Source organism: Strongylocentrotus purpuratus, unplaced genomic scaffold, assembly GCF_000002235.5.
Source record: "Strongylocentrotus purpuratus isolate Spur 01 unplaced genomic scaffold, Spur_5.0 spur5_scaffold_8, whole genome shotgun sequence".
NCBI classification, from domain to species: Eukaryota; Metazoa; Echinodermata; class Echinoidea; order Camarodonta; family Strongylocentrotidae; genus Strongylocentrotus; species Strongylocentrotus purpuratus.
This window is the reverse complement of record NW_022145614.1, coordinates 927,275-946,756: the sequence shown is the minus strand read 5'-3', so window position 1 is coordinate 946,756 and position 19,482 is coordinate 927,275. Positions and strand designations below refer to the sequence as shown.

Below are 19,482 nucleotides of genomic sequence, written 5' to 3'. Positions count from 1 at the left end.
ACAGATGTAAGGGACTTCCGGAAGAAAACAAAACTAGAGAGGGCAAAGTCAAGGAAATGAGATGGTTGGGGTGAAGATCGGACATGAACTCTGTCTGCTCTAGGGTAAAAAGAATGCATAAATGAATGAAGGGGTGACATTTACAACTGTGATATGAACATGGGTATGAACAAGACCAACTCCTTGCTACTCATCTGATTGATGTGAAAATCAATAACTGCATCGCTAGCTGCAACGCATAATTGCTTGTCGCTCTAATTATTCAATCTGGCTGTTCCTCTCTCTGCCTTGGCCTGGCTTGGCTTGGTTTGCTTGCCTCTCTACATGGTAAGAGACACCTTTCAAACCCACCACCCTCCTAACTGTATTAGTACCTCAATGTAATTAGCGCTACAGCCTCTACACACACACACACACACACACACTCACACACCTTCTACCAACACTACCCATCCTTATGACGTGAGATCTAGCAGCCATCTTTATCAACCTTCTTCTTCTTTTTGCTTAATAACGCGGATCTTTCTCGGGTCATAACCTAATGAGCGGAGGGACTCAGAGGAAATCAAAACAATAGCAATGCAGGCAGAATTTGAGTCTTTCTTTCTGTCCTGCTGCCTGCTGGATAGCAGCGTTGACTAAGTCAATATGAGCTGAGGAGAAAAGTGCAGATTGCATGAGGAGAAAGGCAATAAGTCCAACCAAGATTCCAGTTTTTTCTTTTCTTGTATCAATGCTCCCACTGTGCAAATACGGACAAAAATTTGGGGGCTCACGCTCCATCGAGACAAACGCAGATAAAATTGAATCGACAGTGACAAATGGAAAGTGAGGAAAGGCAGTGATTTTTCTGACATCATCGACACAACCTTCCGCAGCTCCTTGTAACCACTTTGAAATCCAATACTCAATTAAAGCACATCCAACTCATTTGCATATCTATTCCTTGCCTCTTCTGACCTGACCTCATTTTTCTCTCTCATTTCTTTTCTTTCTAGCAAAGATATGTTCCTTACAAAGAGAACTAGCAAATAGACACTGCCAGAATTTGGTCACAAGCAAGCCACACTTCAATTCAATCAATCTCAAGCTTACTTCTTTCTTTCACCCTTTTCTTTCTAAATTTTCTTTCTTCCATTTTGTTCATAATCACTTGGAAATCTCTTGGCTATTAACATGTATTCCTACACCTGCCTAACCCCATACTATAGAATGAATACCATTACAAAGAAGAATCTTTATGGAATGCTTCATCTACATGTTATGCTTCATATTTGTCACTCATAGCCAGGAGGTATCATACTCCATTAATATTTTATAGAGACTTATTCTTCTACTACATTCTGACGGTTACAACGATAATACGGGGCCGTGGCACAAAAGGCAAAATCAGTCCTATGTCTTTGGCTTTGGCTTTCACAAGCTGCCTTCAATAATGCAAGAATAGGATAAAGGATTACTCAAAACATGTGCAAAATGGAAGAATAAAATCCTTTTATCTCGCAAGTTTCCTTCTCTGAGAGTTTGGTGATTATTATAACAGAGAGTGCAGTACCCCGTTTTCTTTTTGAAAAGATATTTTTAAATGATTAGTTGATGACATTATACATCAAGCGAGCGACGCTCATATGAAGCTCAGGTTATAGAAAAGTTCTTTTCTTTATCTAGCAAACTGTGGCTTTATATGATGACCTACATCACCATTAACCTATATAAGTCTATAATATGAAGTATAGCTAATGCATACTAATTAACCTTGACCTTGGCCTTGGGGTCAGGGGTCATAGTCCAGTGAATGTCACTGAAAAGGTCAGAGTTCACTTCATCTGGAACTATGTTTTTGACATTTCTCATGCAGAGTATGATTAAACCACACAATTTTAATTGACATGATCTCATAATGAGTCAATGCTCTTCATACAAATTCATATAAAAACAATTAAAAAGTTTAGTTTTTGTATGCAACTACCCATATTTTCTGAGGCTCTAACAAATAATACGGTACCCTCTTCCTTTCTCCTTTATTTCACACCCACTATTATATACTCTAAAATTTCTTCTCTAATTTTGTTTTCTTCATCATAGTACTATTCCAGGTCAAAAGACAGATTTTATATTTGAAATTAAAATAATAAGGGAACTATTCAGAACGATATGTTCTCATTTTCGAGGTAAAACGATGGAAGAGATTACTGGAAGTACTGCTAGAGGGTAAAGCCTGAACAGCTAGAGCTCATTGCAAAACACAACTGTCCTTCTCCTACCTACCTAACGTGCCTGCCCCCAAGCTATTGTAATTCAGGCTTTACAGAATTCTGGGTCAAATGAAGAACATTTTGCTTTTCTTTCTTCTCTTTTCTCCCTCACCTCTCTGCCTTCCTCTTCTATTCATCATGGTTTGTCTCAAGTGAGGTTTTTGGTGAGAGAAAAAGTGCTAAGATGGGTCACATTGCTATCAATTATCAACCAAATGTGTACTGGGGGTGATTGGAAGATTAAGATACATATCTCACCAAAGGAACACCTTTTGTCTCTATGCTTGTAATTCGTAGCAAGAGTACAGGCCAGGGAATATAATACTTTCTAGAGAAAAAAGAGAAAATTAAAATGAATTTGGGTCACCTGGCCAGATCAGGGTATTGGTAATATAAGCTCCCACCTCATATCAGGCTGAAGACTGACAAGCTAACTGAGCACTTAACTCGTTCAGTCCCACACACTCATTATTCTGTACTCTACAGCTCCCACAGCTCCAACAAATGACAATGATAGTATCCCTTTTCATTAACTCTTTCAGTACCACGATTCAAGTGTGACATATCTTCTCAATGATTTTGAGAGCACTTTTTCACCTCTATCAATGGTGCAAAGTAAGTCATACGAGGAAAAAAATTTGAGTTCTAAAAGCATTATAAAAGATATTATTCAATCACAACTAACATGCCACTGAAATTACGCAATTTGCAAAAGTTTCTTGCCGTGATTTTTTTTACAATTAAACAGAATATGAACTAGCCTGTCTTACCTTTATTGCTATAAGCTCATCATTCTTTTCATACTGCTACTAGGTGTAACCTTTATATATCTTATTCTTACTTTCTTTCATAAAATGTCCATAAAATGCTATTATCCTTCCCTGAGGGAGAGCTTTTGCAGATACTAATATAAAGGTTTCAAAGAACTATTGATTTTTCTCCCTGGTAACAGATCTATCAAGGATCTAGTAAAGAACACTTTTTAGTAGTGTCAAACTCTCATAATTAGATCGGGAGATTTTATACCAGGGCACAACTGATACTTTCAATGTATCTCCATTTTTTGAGAAATTCAGGGATCATATCCTTTCTTAAATTTGTCATAAGCAGATAAATCCAACAACATCTAGCCGCCAAAGAGAACCACATGGTACGGGATTAGCATTCTGCAAACTATACAAACCTACAGGTAATTACTTTTTCATAATTCCAAAAACAAATTACTGGAATGTTAATGAACTCGGAATAGTGAGATGATATCAACAGAAATTATGAAAAAGGTGGAACTGAGTCTCAGTTCATGTTCATTTAGTCACTTTTAAATAAATAGCACTTTAATTAAAAAGAGGAGTTACAGAAATCTGCATAATTCACATTTGGAGTGAGTTTAGAAAATTAGCTTCTTTCATATTAGTATTACATAAACATCTCAATTATCATTTCTTTATTTATTTCAAAGGAAAAAACAATGGGTAAGTAATATTTGCATACAAATAACTCAACAAATAGGCTTATAAAGCATAAGATCACTGTCTATTAAATTTATAAAGAAAAGGAAAATATGTTAATAAGTAGCCATGTTTAGTTAAGAAATATAATAGTAATTGATATAAAGATGTTATGTTATGTCACTCATTAAATTCCAATACCCCATCCTTCTGTAGACTTATTCCTTGTTCCAAACATGTTCAAAATTCCTCTTTGGGTATCACAAAAACCTCTGTTTGGTGAACAAACATATCTTTCCTTTCCTTATCTCCAGCTCTCTTACTTATATCTGATTCTCTGAAGTCCTATCTCTGTCTGTTTATTCTTGTGTCTGTCTATACCTTATTTTAAAATGAAAAGAACACTTCATAATTGTTGTCAAATAAATGGCTGAATGCCCTTCTGGCTCTTGATAGATGATTGATACAAATCTAATGAATATAAGGGTGTGTTTATTGACAATTTTTGCCTAGAATCAGGTTTCTCAAACGTCTTTCAGGCAAATTTTTAAGGTGATAAACGCAAAGCCTTTTTCGAACGTCTTTAGATATGGGCATATTGTAATGCCGAAAAAGGTGCGTTTTTAATGTGACATACAGCCAGAATCACGTTTCTGAGACATGATAAACGCAAAGCTGTTTTGAACACCACATACGAATCGGACCTTCTCAGGCTAATTTCCGGTTCGGAGATGGCGCGCCATGTGTTATTCGTCCATCTAGTTGACCTCCGAGAAACTGTCTGCTTCCCTGGTCAAACGGCACAAAGCAGCTGCGCAGAGACAAGGCCTTTATTTTTAATCGTGAAGAGACGATAAACGCGACATCCTGCAAATCACGTTCGTATAGGTTCGAGAGTGGGGTTCAATATGTACATATCTAGTGGCAAGACACGATAAACACACCCTAAGACTGGTCATAGTGCTCTTTCTACATCTCACACGTAGGAATATAAGACTGGTCATAGTGCTCTTTCTACATCTCACACGTTGGTTGCATTCTACATAAAACGGGAGAATACCACTTCATAAAGTGGACCGTAGCATATTTTCACATGGACAATGAGCAATATGAGCCATTAATAATTTAGATATCCTCACAGCTCACCACTCTCTCTAATAGTCTTCATAAAATCAGACCAGTCCAATGGTTTAGCAAGATGAATCATGTATATAGATGAACTTTGAAAAGGTTTTCTGCCCAGTAAAACAGCCGTGTAGGCACGCACGCTCCTTCAACTTTCCTTTTCTTTTCTCCTCAACTCCCTGTTTCTTTCAGTCATTCCCAGCCCCCCCCCCCCCTTCTCTATCTCTCTCTCCCTCTCCCTCTTTATCGCTCTATTCCAGGTCAAGAAGGTGAATCATATATTTGATGTTGTGGAAAGATTGAGTAAATCACACCATTGCTCCAAAGAGCCTCAAACTAACTCAATTACAATGTGCTCATACCTAGACACTTCAAAACAAACTTTTTCATCAATAAGATTTGTCTAGCAAATGAGAGAATAACTCTGAAAAAAAAAGTGTCATTCAGTAAAATTTGGTTCAACACTATATGCTCAATATACCAAGCTCGTCATATAATCTTCTATGTTACTTGTACAAACAGTGTTAATATATCTATCAATATGAAGTGTTTAGGGGGATACAAAGACGCTGATTTCTCATGGTTATAGCTCTGAATTTAAAGTAGTTGAATAGGTATGGATTTCCCATGGAACCTAGCCTGAGATATCTCGGTCATAGTCATCAACAGGTGAAATACCAGAAAGACATATGAACTTCTCACTGGAGTCAAGTTTCTGATCATTCTCTTACTCTTTACTACTTCTTTTATTATTTTTCTCTCAATTTTCATCACTATTAGAAGTCTAAGGTGAGGAGAGATAGTTACCTACCCCTCCCTTTACCGCACAATCTTCTCAACATTTCAAAAGGGGAAAATAGAAGAGAGCTAGGCGCTCTAAAAAAAGAAGCCATGTTGTAGAGTGACGTGATCTACATAAGGATGAGGTCATGTGATATGTTGTCACACTACTTCAGTCTGGTCATATGATAAAGATGATTCAACACAGTCTTCATATCTCATTCTGCTGGCTCAGTGGTTACATGATTTGGGAACAAATAGACCCAAGGTTCAAAACCAAGTCATGCTAGTGTGCTGCTAAGATACATACGGTAAGAAACTCCAGAAACAGAATTTATTGAGGGGGGCGGTGAGAGAAGAGAGAGAGAGAGAGAGAGAGAGAGAGAGAGAGGGGAGGGGGGGGGGGGGGGTGAGACAGTAAAAGAATGGCATAAGATGATAAGACTTGTTACATAGAAAAATAGACTGAAGGTAATAAAGAGAAGGCAATTGATCATATCACTTGTAATATAATTGTAGCAGTAATCAACCATACAGATTATATTCAACCCAACTATCTCTACCTAACACAAACAACACCATCATTTGTACATCAAATCCCCGATCTAATTCTATGAAACTCAAATCACCAATTCTTTTCAAAATCACTGAGTATTTCAGTCCCCAGTACATTATAATCAACAAATCAAGTTGTTTCCATTGAAAAGTTTATCAAAACAGCTCTCCAAACTAATATTGGCTGTCTATTCAATTTTACAATCTTGGGAACAAAGGTACAGCGTATTTCTATAACTGCTTATTGGTGAACATATTTAATGGCTTACTAGCACCCTATGTAAATGATTTTCTCTCTATTGAATAGCAGGTGAAAGAGGCCGGGGGAAAATCTCAAATCAAATCTAGACAAAAGATGGAATTTTGCTTGGAGACAGAATTTCTATATAGGTATATCTACTCATTATTCATGTGATAAATGGGTATGACTACGTACCACCTCCTCAAACTTCTTTATAAAGTTGAATTCTATGGCTGAGCTATTAGACGATATGGAATCAAAGTTAATTCATTTAATCACATGTTCACCTAATGACTTTACTTCTGAAAGTGTTGAGATTATGAGAACAGATTAATAGTTTTTCATATAAATCAAACATTTATATAAACTGAATATGTGAATCTAATTATTAACTTTAAACACACTTAATAACTTCAAGTTCGAGCTTGCTTTATCTTTCCTCTATAAAAACACACAAAATTTTGCAGCATTATGTATGCGATTGCTCTTCCTCGATCTATTATAAATATGTCCATCTTATTGTATGAAAATCAGCTTATACATACTCTTGTTGATCTACGATAGCTGAAATGTTAATTACAACTAAATTCCAACTGCACTACATTCAAGATAAGAATCGGTTTGTAGGAAGACAGATTTGGTTTGTTACTTCTATTGCTTTACTAATGAGTTCAACATTTAATTGAGCTTGAAATGGGATGGGTTTATAGTTTCTATACATAACTACAAAGACTAGCATAGCTTACAGGGAGCAAATTTTGATGAAGTAATTTTCAAACCAATCAAACATCCCTTGAACTAGAGAGTACTTTAAGAATATTGGGTTCCATATCATTTAAGGCTATCAAATGAAATAGATTGGACCACAGTGGACAAAGAAACAATTTGTTACAAGCAGTTAGGTGTTGGGCGTGACACCTGCATGTGTGTACAAATCAAAGACATGCCTACAGATAATCAAACTCAATAGAAAATATGTAATTCATAGCATTTACAGGACATTCTAATTCGTATTGATAGGATGGGGGTAATAATATCATTCTATAGTTTATACCAGATGGAGATGGACCTGGGGTTTTCTGATGGCTGCAAGTTATTCCATTAAACTCTCTCTCTCTCTCTCTCTCTTTCTCTCTCCATCTCTCTCTCTCTCTCTCTCTCTCTCTCTCTTTCTCTCTTTGTATTGTAGCTTAAGTAAAACTTAATCACTGTGCAATTATGAGACATATATCAAAAATACTTTGACAAAAAAAGAGATTTTGGATTTGACAATAGTTTGCAAATAAATTTGAAGACTATTTACTTCTCCACAATTATTTTATGTAAGGAAAAGCACTAAATAATGTAGAAAATATAATGGAGAGAAATTGTGCAGTTACGGTTTGCTCATTTTATTCATTATTTTAAACATTATCTTACAATTTTTTGAATGAAAAGTAAATGCACCGCAACATACAAAGGAAGTTTTGAGAGTCTGATTCCAAAGGAGAGTCTTAAATAATGGAGGTACAACTGATGTGTACATAGTCTAAAAATAGGAATTCATTTCTTTGAATAGAAGGAAGGAGGCATGCACTCCTGTAAAAACCAAATTCCATTAAGACACATGCCAGCTGAAGAGGACATTTGATTTCTCTTCTACACTGGTCTGGTGTGAAAATGTCAAATTAGACAAATTAGAATGGAAAGGTAGAGAGTGAGCGAGAAAGACATGCCAAAGCACAATTTAATCTTTCTACGAAAAGACAGAACAAAAAAATGGAAGTGGTCTTCTTCATGAGCTGCCAAAGAAATACATCAGAATATTTAATCTGATTTGTAATGCAAAAGAAACAAAATCTGCGAACATGACCTTTTAGAGTCAATTAAAACAGGAAGGCAGATTCATGCATGATGTGATGTAGAATTCAGAGAGCAGACATCAGCCGTTTCTAGCCTCATCATCTCATACCCCCCCCCCCCCTGCTATGTCTCTTTTTCTCATCTTTTATCATTCTATTCTATTTCTTTCTTTCTTTCCCATTTTCTCTCTCTATCTCCCCCTTTCTGTTGCTCTTCATAAATCTCTTGTTTTCTCACTTTTCTTCTAAAAATCACTTTTTCGAGTCTCTGGCAATGTTCTCTGTATTCCCTGTACCATTTTCATCAGGAGGACGATACTTTTAACAAGTCAATCCCATTTGTCTTTCAAAGATTCGTGCAGTGGCAATTAGACGGTTTCTTTAAAATACTTTTTAACTTACATTTGAACATTTCATTAGAGCAACAATTCACAGATACCCAAATCATGACATAAACAAGTAGCTTCTTTAACCTTTGCATATCAAGGCTTCATGAACATCCAGTGATTAGAGACAAGCAGCAAATTAGAAGAAATAGTCAAGAAGTTGAAAATGACATACTCTCTGGCACAGAAACTCTCAACACCTGTTTAGCTGTCAGAGTCAAATTAAGATCCAAGTCTGTAAGCTACCAACTCAAACAAAGTTTGACAAAGAGTGGGGGAAGACAAGACATGAGATAAGAGATAGAAAACTCATTTAAGACAAGAGTAAAGAGCAGCCAAAGACAGACGGTTCATGGGTGTCAGAGAAATTCCAAACTAAACATTTAAATTCACGGAGGGATAATCAAATCCAATGGGTGGTAATGGACTAGATGAGACAACGAAGTGTCAAGTCTAGCTTTCAGCAACTGAAGAGCAGAAACAAGTGATTCTTTTCTCTCCTATTTCCCTCCTTTATTGAGGCGGCAGAATTACTCTTCTTTCTTCTTGAAATTGATGGAAAGTGTGGAGCAGTTTGTAATCATGCATGTTGTACTCTACTATCATGGTTAGCTTGTTCATGTGATCAAAAATCCCAGGTTTTAATGTCTTATTATCACAGCTTGATTTATTTGAATATCTTTCACATGACACAAGATTTGATCTTTACATTCTCTCTTTCCTATTGATACTTTGTGAACTGCCTTCAAACACAAACAAAAAAATCATGTGATTCCTTCATAGTGAAGAAACTTTGAGGAACACAGAGTGACAATCAGAGAAGAATGGGCTTGCCACAGGAAACATTAAGCATGCATACATCTACAGCCGCACCTGTGCAAATCTCGGCTAAACATTCTGACCAAGTTCAAACTACCTTCAGGAGATCTGACTTTTGACAGGCGTGTTTCCTCTCCCTAATATCCACAAATAAAACTCTGAAGCAACACTGTGAAACAAAAAAGCTACATAAGGATTGAGGGGGTGCAGTAATTCAGTGAACACATGTACCAGTAGCAACAGAATACGTAGAAAAGGGTATGTAGCTGAAAATGTGGTCAAAAATTTGAATGTCAAATTTGAACAAAGCATATCAAGCGTCTTCACTAGAGATTTGGGCCCATGTTCATAAAATCCTTGCTAAAACAGATGTCAACTATCTACATTGACAACGAAACCTAGGAAGGTTTTATTATCATAAGCTCAGCTCTACAAAGGGACTTGGGTCAAGACTATGTAACACTTTACCTCTTGGAAGATGTTTAGCAAAGGAGTCAGATGACCAGTCAGATGACCAGTCAGATGACCAGTCAGATGACCAGTCAGGTGACTCAGCACCCCTAGTTGACTGTCGACTGGACACTGCTGGGATGCAGACTTCTCTTTGAATACAGGATGACTTGTTTGATCTTCTACACAAAACACATTGGTGATGATGACGACGACAGTGCAAGAATGGGAAGGTGGAATCAGTTGGAGGTGATGAAGGAAGGATGACATGAAATTTGAAACAAACTTCAAGAAGACAGAAATACAGTTTGAGAGGATGGACTGCGTCATGCACAGACAATTAAAGCTGAATAGACTGAATCGCTTGCTTTCATCTTCTTCTACCAGGCTCAATCTTGTTTCACATTGAGCCTTGCCTTTATGGTGTGCATGGGCAATTATCACTACTCACACCGGGTTCCTCTCGGAATTACCAATGAAACTCTATGCATTATTTACATTTGCTAATGTGAGGTCACATGACCATCTCGGCCTCATCAACGAGAGATCCCTCCAAGGCCCCTAACCTTTCTTTCATCTTAACTCCCTGATTATAATCCCACAAGATTTCTCACTCTTTATATCTCCTTAATGATGAAGGCTCTCTCTCTCACTCTCTCTCTCATCCAGGATTAAGTGTTACACACACACTGCTACTTGGGTAATAACAGCCAGCAGCTAAATATGCATGAAGAGAGGAGCATTCCACCCTAGCAACGCATACAAGATGATACCCCATCTCTTCACACCTCTCCATTCCTCCTCTCTGTCAATCAAGCAAACTAACAGGGATGGGGAGTGCTTATATGCAAATAGGCACAACCAGGATGTGTCAAGTATGCAGCAATATAGTCTTTTTTAGCGAGAGAAGAGAAAAAACAGAAGAAAATGCCTCAGAAAAATGGCCGGTGCTTAAGAATTCTGGTAGAGGTGAATAGGTTTAGTAGGAGAGAGAGGGTTAGGGAGATGTTGGCCTGGAACAACAAGAGTTTAATGTCAACAACACACCAGGGAGTGCTACAGGAAGTAGAGGGGTAAAGAACCCTGGTCGACAGGGGCAAATTAGACCAGGAGGGAAAACAAGGGGGATGGAAAGTCAGAGGACAGGCTAAGACGAAGAAGACGACGTCACAGACAAGTAGAATGGAACATGGGAGAAATTCAAGCTGGAGATGCAACAGTTTTGAGATGTCTCTGTATCATGTGGCAACAAGCGGCAGCATTTCAGGCGTCACTTATGGCCTAGAGAGTCTGAAATGATACCACATTCTATTGATCCTTGATCTCAAACAACTTCTATAACATTTCCTTCCCTTTCCCTTGCATCAACCCGTCTTTTCTGGAAATGTTTGTTGTTATAAACAACACGTTAGAGGGATAAGGAATCAACTGACTAGTATTTCTATTTTACAAAACAGGACAATTGAGGTGTAGAGACCTAGTATGGAATAATGTCTCACTGAAACAGAATTATTTCATCTTATCATCATCCCTTGCTACATATGACTCAGTACATTGATACATTAACCCTATCCATTCTATAGCCAAGCATGTAAATCAAAATTACAATCTTGTTCCATGATGGAATACATTATCAGCTCTTATATTCTACTTCACGTTCTCTCTTATCATATGTTATAGGCTACACCTTTGCAATTAAAATGTGACTATCACAAACAAATAAACATTTTTATTCCTTGATAGATTGACCATAAAGATAGCCATTCATTCCAGCATCATACTATACATGTATAACAGGTCACATCAAACATATTATTAATGTTTCTGATTAAAGCTTAGCACTTATTAATTCCATTGAAATGTTCAAGGTCTCTAGAATAAAGATTTGAAGAAAGACATAATATCCAATCAACTATGTCTAATATGAACCAACTCTGCTTAATCTAATCCAAGATGATAAATAGAAGAGTCTTTCTTTAAGCTTTCATCAATGCCTGGCTTCCATCATACAAACATAAGTGCTTGATGCTGCGCTTCTTTGATCAAAGTACCTACCAAATCAAACTATTAATACCTTGAGAGACATAGATAGACAGAGAGAGAGAGAGAGAGAGAGAGAGAGAGAGAGAGAGAGATGGAGAGAATAAAAGAAAGAGGGACTTATGAGGAGTGAAAGGAAGAGGGAGTAAAGTAAGACTAAGTCAAAGGTGGAGTAAAGAAAGAGAAACCTTGGTGTCAAAACATCTCCCAGAGGTTGAAGTAGGAGCACAATAGCTAGCTCTCACACCTATTATACCTGGCTAGGCAGTAATCACCATAATTGATGCAATTTGCATATGTAAATGAAATTATCCTGACCAAATGTCCTTGGGTAGGTATTAGTGACTTAATGCTGGCTAGGTGGAAGGGAGAGAGAAACCTTTATCTATGATGATTACATAAAAGAGCGTCCAAGCTACAATACTCATGCCATAGCATATACATCAGAATAGTATGATCTCTCTCATTCCAACCTTTTTCCTTTGGTTCAACTTTTCCTTTCTTTCTTTTCACTAATTCTCCGTTGGGTGTGTGTTGGCTCATATCTTTTTCCTTTCTAAAAGTCAGACAAAAATTGCAAATTTCCTAATCTTGGAGAGAGGATTAAGATTGTGAATGAAGATTACCAGAAGACAATGCATACTGTCACGGCTTAAAGGTAACCAAAAAATAGTTTACCATGACTGCTTAGAATCTAACCAACAGGTTGTTCTGTCAGTAAAAAAAATTTCTTCTTTCAAAAGTCTCAGTACTCACAATGTTATGTCTTCCACCCCCCCCCCAGCTCTTCTCTCCCTATTCCCACCTCTGTACTTGAATTAATCTATCTGAACACCCATATATCAAATCAAATATGGTTTCCTCACATAAAGCAATGAGTGCGCAATTTAACTTCTTAATTAAGAGGGCATTTCTGAACGGTTTTCTAACATACTGCCAGAAAAAAATCAAATGACTATATGAAATGCCCATTCTACTATTCCATCTCTCCAATACAGAAATATTAAGAATGCTTTGCCACGATAAAATCACTGATACAATTCTGAAGTGTCAAACTGTCAATTATAGACCTCGCCTTGAAACAGTCCCTGAAAATTAATTTCAAACCAGGTACCAACAAAAAAACTGTGAACACTTAGAAATGAAGTCATCATTTGACTCGATATAATCAAGTTTGAGCACAGACCAATTCATCTAAGCATTCATGCCTGGTTAGTTCATGTATGATGGGAAGTCATTATACATACCCTTCACAACAAACAGCATCAACGTATGGGTCCTCTGTTGTAGAACAATTCAAAGAAGAGCAAATAAAGATTGTATTCATCTTGAGATATTTGATGAAGCGGATGAAATCAAAGGAATCATCCAAGTGTCCATGCCTTATTTTGTTGTCACACTGTCACACCGAGTCAATAACGCTTCCTACAAAACTCTTGCTATCATCCCTTTACATCCAGGCACGGCTAGCTGGGCCAGCCAGCACACAATAATCAAATCATACTCTGATTAGGACAGGAAACACACAAGTTGAAGTATGTTTTTGTCCGATTGGCGGACTGGGATGATTCCAGAGCAACAAGGGTCAAAGGCCACTCAGAGGATATCCGCAGTAAATGAGATTCTATCTGCTTCATAATTAGCCATTTCTAGCTTTCTAGATGTATCCTAACATGTCTTATCAATGACACATGTTGAAATAGAAAGTTATTACTCACACCAGTTATTACAAGAAAACAAGTGTTTACAAGCCATACTCTTCCAAGACTTAAGACTTGTTCCGTGGGTTCATACCGTGAACAAACGTTGAGATTAGGCGATTAGATAATTAAAGATGATAACTATGATAGTTATGGAAATAACATAGAGATATTACCTTCAATTCATGCAAGAACTTGCAGACATCTTATTCCAAGATCGGGAGAGGTAAAACAGGTGCTCCCTCCGCCCTCACTGTATAGTCATCAGCATAGAGTTAAACTGCCTTGTGAACTGTGAGAGAAAAACAGAGAGTTAAGATGACTTAAGCAGGCAACCCATTAAAGACTGTGCAACCAAACCTAGCCAATGCATTTAAGAACTACTCTACGTGTAGATGACGACTATTGTTCTTAACCATCCATTGGCCTTTACTCTCCAAACCAATCAAAAGCGCTAGAGTTTGTAAAAGAATTCAATGAAAAGGCGGTGAGGCACAAACAGGGCTTCGCCAAATTAATGGGGTCAGAGTTATTGTACTCGCATGAGACCAGAACAAAAGGTGAGGAGAGAGAGAGAAAGAGAGGGGGAGGGTAGAGAGAAATAAAAAGAAACTTAGCATGCCGAAAGCTTCTCTATTGTGACACAGGTGATATTGAAAAGGAATTAGTGAAGAAAAAGATGTATGTTGAAAAGAATATTGAAGAATTGTGAGACGAGAAAGAGGAAGAGTGGAGGGGTTATTCACTGCGGTATTTATATTGAAATTATGTGAGTTATAATGAGGGATTACACACGCATATAGCTTAGAGGTAGAAACCATAGACTGAAATAACATGTAGAGATTGAATGTAGCCAAACAGCGCAATGGCTCCCAATTGAGTTAACTCGTTAAGCTCTACGCTTGTGATTTACATATGCAAATGTAATTAAGGAGAGGCCTGCACCAACAAGAGTGTTGTGGTTGACTGGTTGGGAGCAGCGCATGAAATTACTACACTTCTGTAGGTAGGCAAGCTGGCTATCCTACCATATTACCTGCTTTTCTTAGCTTGTTTATCTTTGTCTGTAAATGCAAATATTGTCTCTAGACAGTCAAAGCTTTAAGCCTAATTAGATTTTGATAAAACCCAGACAACTCTTCAAATTAAAGCTGGAGCTGCTAATAAGGATGAGCCAGGTTTCACATGGTTTCATTAACGTCATCTATAAACTTGTGTTATGTGTTCTCAAGTGGAATGCAAGAAGCAATACCTAGGCTCGACCCACGGCCAAACTTGTGGTTTGATAGTCTTGATTTGATGAGTGCAGTGCTCCAGCAATTTCTTGGCTCTTCTTCAGAGATAATCATGAGTTTCATTACATTCAAGAACAAAAAAAGTTTTCTAGATAGTATAGACAGCTTTGCTGATTAGTCTATGTCAATTACTCTTCAGAGAGTAGACAGATTACATGGACCTGGGTAAGTTCTTAATGAGCAAAATGACAATCCTTATCCTCTTACTTCATAACCCTCCTTCCTCTTGCTGCACCTTCCCTCCCCCTCTCGTTCCCTTTGTCTCTCCTCCTCTCTCTTTCTCTCTCCCCCTCCCTCCTTCTCTCCTCTCTCCCCCTCCCTCCCTCCCTCCCCTCCCTCTCTCTCTCTCTCTCTCTCTCTTTCTCTCTCTCTCTCTCTCTCTCTCTGTCTCTCTCTCTCTCCCTCTCTCCAGCTCATACTCTCTTCCCTTTCTCTCCAATTATTCAGTTCCTACTAACACACACTTTTCAATAGTTATCATAATATCTTTAAATGGTTTTACATTGTTTATTACATAACCTTGAATTTAACCGGCCATAAGGAGATGAGGTAAAAATCTTCATCAATCACTTTACCACAATATGTAACAAACAGAAATATCAATTCTTTGTATGCGACATATAATTTGGTCCAATAACGATTGTGTGCAGTCTGTGCAGCAATGGCACAGCAAGAGTTTATCTTACAAATCTATGAACCTAACAATCATGTATCTGGGATCTATGATTCAACAAGACATGCCATGATATGAAGACAATCCAGTACTAGTTAGCCTACAACATGTATATAGCAGACACAACTGGTCAAATGGTTGGGATTTGCCAAGTTAGAGCAAGAGAGAGCAAAAGAGAGAAAGAGAGAGATATAATGGGGGATAGAAAGAGAGATATAATGGGGGATAGAAAGATGGAGAAAGGAGGATGCAGATGGAAAAAGAGAGCATGGAAGAGAGACAGACAGACAGACAGACATATAAAAGTGTAAAGAATGAGACATGAAGAGATGGAGAGAAGGAGATAGAATTAAGGAAGGAAGTGTTTCCTCACCAGCTCTAGGCAAAACATGGCCAATTGCAGGACCTGGACAGAGCTAGACAAACAAGAGCGAGAGACAGAAGAAAAAGAGAGAAAAGGAAAGGAAATAAAGACATAAAAAACAGATATAATGTTCCCACTCACTGGCTAGAGGCATAACATTGCCCTCAGTATTTTTCGTCTAGGGCTCACATAAAATGAATATTTGGCATGGGCATTCTTGCTCATGCTCCAGTCACTAAGGGCTGCTTACTAAGGCACTATCAAGCCACTATGAGCGTTCCAATAGCAGTGGAAAGTACCTGATCATGGTCAATTGGTGCAATGGTCAGAACTGACATTGATTTGGCCCAAGATGACCAGGCAGTGACCAGACTAGATGTAGGGTAGTGTCAAGGGCAGTCATGACTAGTCTTCTACAAACAGACTTTAGTAGTAGTATATATGCGACACATTGTAGGTGCAATTTCCCAGTCATATCAGGTCCTATATTATCAATCACAGTAGGCCTGTTTTCATCAGACCGAAGTTGCAAGATAGCCTGTTATTTTCAGACTCCGGATATTTTCCCAAAGCTAGAAATTGTGTCTTCACCAGACCGATAACCTCATCATAAACTAGCTCGGACAGGCGTGAATTAGCCAGCTATTTCCTAAATAGCAGGCTGTTTTGAAAACAAAACCCAAGATTTCTTGGGATATTTTCTCAACCAAAAGCCCACTAATTCCAACCGCGGGCTGATGAGGACGCAAATTAGCTGGCTAATTTGAGATTAAAATATTGGGTTATTTTGCAACTTTGGTCTGATGATGACAGGCCTCATGATCCTATGACCATAGGTGTAAATGATAGTTGAAACTAGACTGTGAATGATAGTAAAACTGGATATTTTGACATGATCATTACTTTCAGTTTAATAGAAGAACTACCTGTATATCTATCAATACAAGCGCATGGTACATTGATCTGTCAGGTTAGCAAAACCCTCAAATCACTTTTCACCCTCCAGGGGCTACTTTGAATATTCAGAGAAAGAATTGTTTCTATAATTTGGGCATGCATAGCCAGTCCCTCTACAGGCCTACTGGAACTATTTCATTTCTTCCAGGAGCAAGATCACCGTCAGCTTGTCAACTTGAGGGCAGTAAGGAATATCATCTACTGAGAGCAAGGAGGGAGCAAGGAGGGAGCTAACTGTCTGTCAATGATATTGCCTCATGCCCCTCTGGACCTCAATAGATATCTTATCTAAATCAGTGCTCTTCTTCACTATGTTAGCATCAAATAAGATTGATCCCTGACTCCTAGTATCCAACATTAAATTGAAGTTTATTTGTCACATATTCAAGGATGATCTCCTTTTTGTTTTACTTGTATCTGCTGAGATCCAGCATAGCATTAAATTTATGCATCATCTGTTTGGAGCAAGAAGGGCATTAACTCCCAAGATCTTACAGAGTTTATGCCCTTCTGCAGAGCTGCCAACCTTGTGCGACCATAAAAAGGAATCATGATGGCAAAAAAAAGGAATTCATAAAAAAAACAACTTACAACCACGCGTGACACACTTCCAATGCAGAAATGTTCATTCCTCATGCTGTTTTTTCCATACAAGCAGGTATTTTTTGTGTGGTTATTTTGATATTGTCGGCTTTTATTATTTATGAGAATTTTTTTCTCTTCAAGTATGTTTTAAACTTAGTTTTCTATTGACTTTGTGATCAAATGACCCTTTTAGGGCAGTTGTTGGACGTGCGGAATGTTTTTAAAAAAATTAAATTATGAAGAAAAAAACGTAATACCGTAATTCGGAGGAAAAAACAGAGTAATTCTGGCAAAAATGGAGTAATTCTGGCAAAAATGGAGTAATTCTGGCAAAAACGGAAGCTCTGCTTCTGGCTCCAAAGGGATAGTATATAAAGAATATATGTACGTAAATTTAAATTTAAATTCAAAACAAATTTGTTATAGTATTCGGCAATATTGGTCATAAACTGACTGACTTGCCTAAACTTAACAACAACAATAACAACAGTCCATCTGGCTCTCACTCTGAGCACACCATACCCACCAAGCCTCCGTGGTATGAATCTAGAGACTAGTACAACTACACTGACCACAGTGGCATTTGTCACAACTTGTAACGCTGCTGGCTATAAATAGAGAATATCAGACAGACCCTAGCCTACCTACTCTACTCTTAGCTGCCCAGGCCAGGCCATCCTGCTGCCTGTATGAGCAGTGATGTCATCCTCAAAAACGGAAGGAACTCCGGCTTTCTATCTGTCTGCTCAGACAGGCAGCGTTACAAGGAAGGTCATGCACAGACTCTCACTCACTCAAACATAGATAGCCGTATAGCACAGGATAAGATACCAATCTGGGTTAATATCAATTATTAGAAAGCTCAAACTCTCACCTTGCCACTCCTATTACCTCCAATGCATGCTGGTATGAAAGCATAGAATGTCTAACCCGCTGTTTAAAAGTCCTATTCATTTGTGTACCGTTTTGAATAGTTCTCACCACTCCAACCTTAAGTATTACCTGGCATGCAAGAAGCTGATTAGCACGGCTGAATAGGTAACAATACACCCCTCCTTCTCTTATTCCCTCCCTCCCTCCTCACCTTCATTAACCCTCTCTTTGTCTCTTTCTCTATTGCCTGCAGGTAGAAATCTTTGATTGGGGGGCTACCATAGTGGACCTACCTCCACCACCCCCTCACTCATAGAGAATAGGGAGGGGTCAGGGATAGTTCAATTACCGCTTAATTCTTATGGCAAACAAGGCCCGCTTATTTCACCAAAATTAATGATCTTTAGTAAGCTTGTAAGAAGATTGAATTTCAATTTTAAATCTTGAATTCTATTCATGGAAGTATGGTGGAATTCAACAAATGCTGCTTCTACAAAATTATTGTAATATGAAAACAAGCGAACTCAAGGGTTGTTATGAAAGATCTAAATCATGAGAAAGAACTGGAAATGAAAATACAAAAGTAACACTGTGGGGCAATAGTAAACTGTAGGTTCAATTTATGATATTTTTTTCAGTCATGGATCTAAGGTTCAGGGAAATATCCAAATATCAGTGACTGTCACCATGTTTACAATTTACAAATGTCTTAAGTCAAATATAGGCCACATAGAGCCAGTCACTAATATTAAAGTTTGAAAGAAAACTAATTCAAAGTTAAAACGACCAATTATTACATTCTGAACAAATTCATAAGGAGAATCCTTTACCACTACTTTCCACTGCATTTCCCCCTCAAAATTTCAGTAGTTTGGCAAAAACAGAAGAAAAGGAAGAGAGACATTTTAATTCATTTGAATCCCACTTTTTGCCATCAAAAAAATAGAATAAAGCATGACTGGATATAAACTGTACGGATGGGTCTGGAATGAGAGACTATCAGCCTGACCATCCTGTAGGGTTGCTAGACAATTCATATGATAAGAACATGTGGTCAGTCAGTCTAGATTCCAGTCAAAACTAACTGAGGAGGTG

General features: G+C 37.9%; 1 non-coding gene across 4 annotated transcripts in view; it reads right to left on the bottom strand.

The window, feature by feature from the left end:
• Positions 1-19,482, bottom strand: part of LOC593587 — a 79,035-nt gene that overhangs the window by 50,182 nt on the left and 9,371 nt on the right. For 2 of the 4 annotated variants that reach the window (XR_004062347.1, XR_004062344.1), the window contains exon 2: positions 13,817-13,932. This is a non-coding gene — a transcript (uncharacterized LOC593587). Of the gene's footprint in view, positions 1-13,816; positions 13,933-15,981; positions 16,025-18,388; positions 18,572-19,482 lie in introns of those variants that run through there. The other 2 variants (XR_004062346.1, XR_004062345.1) reach the window with 2 other exon arrangements.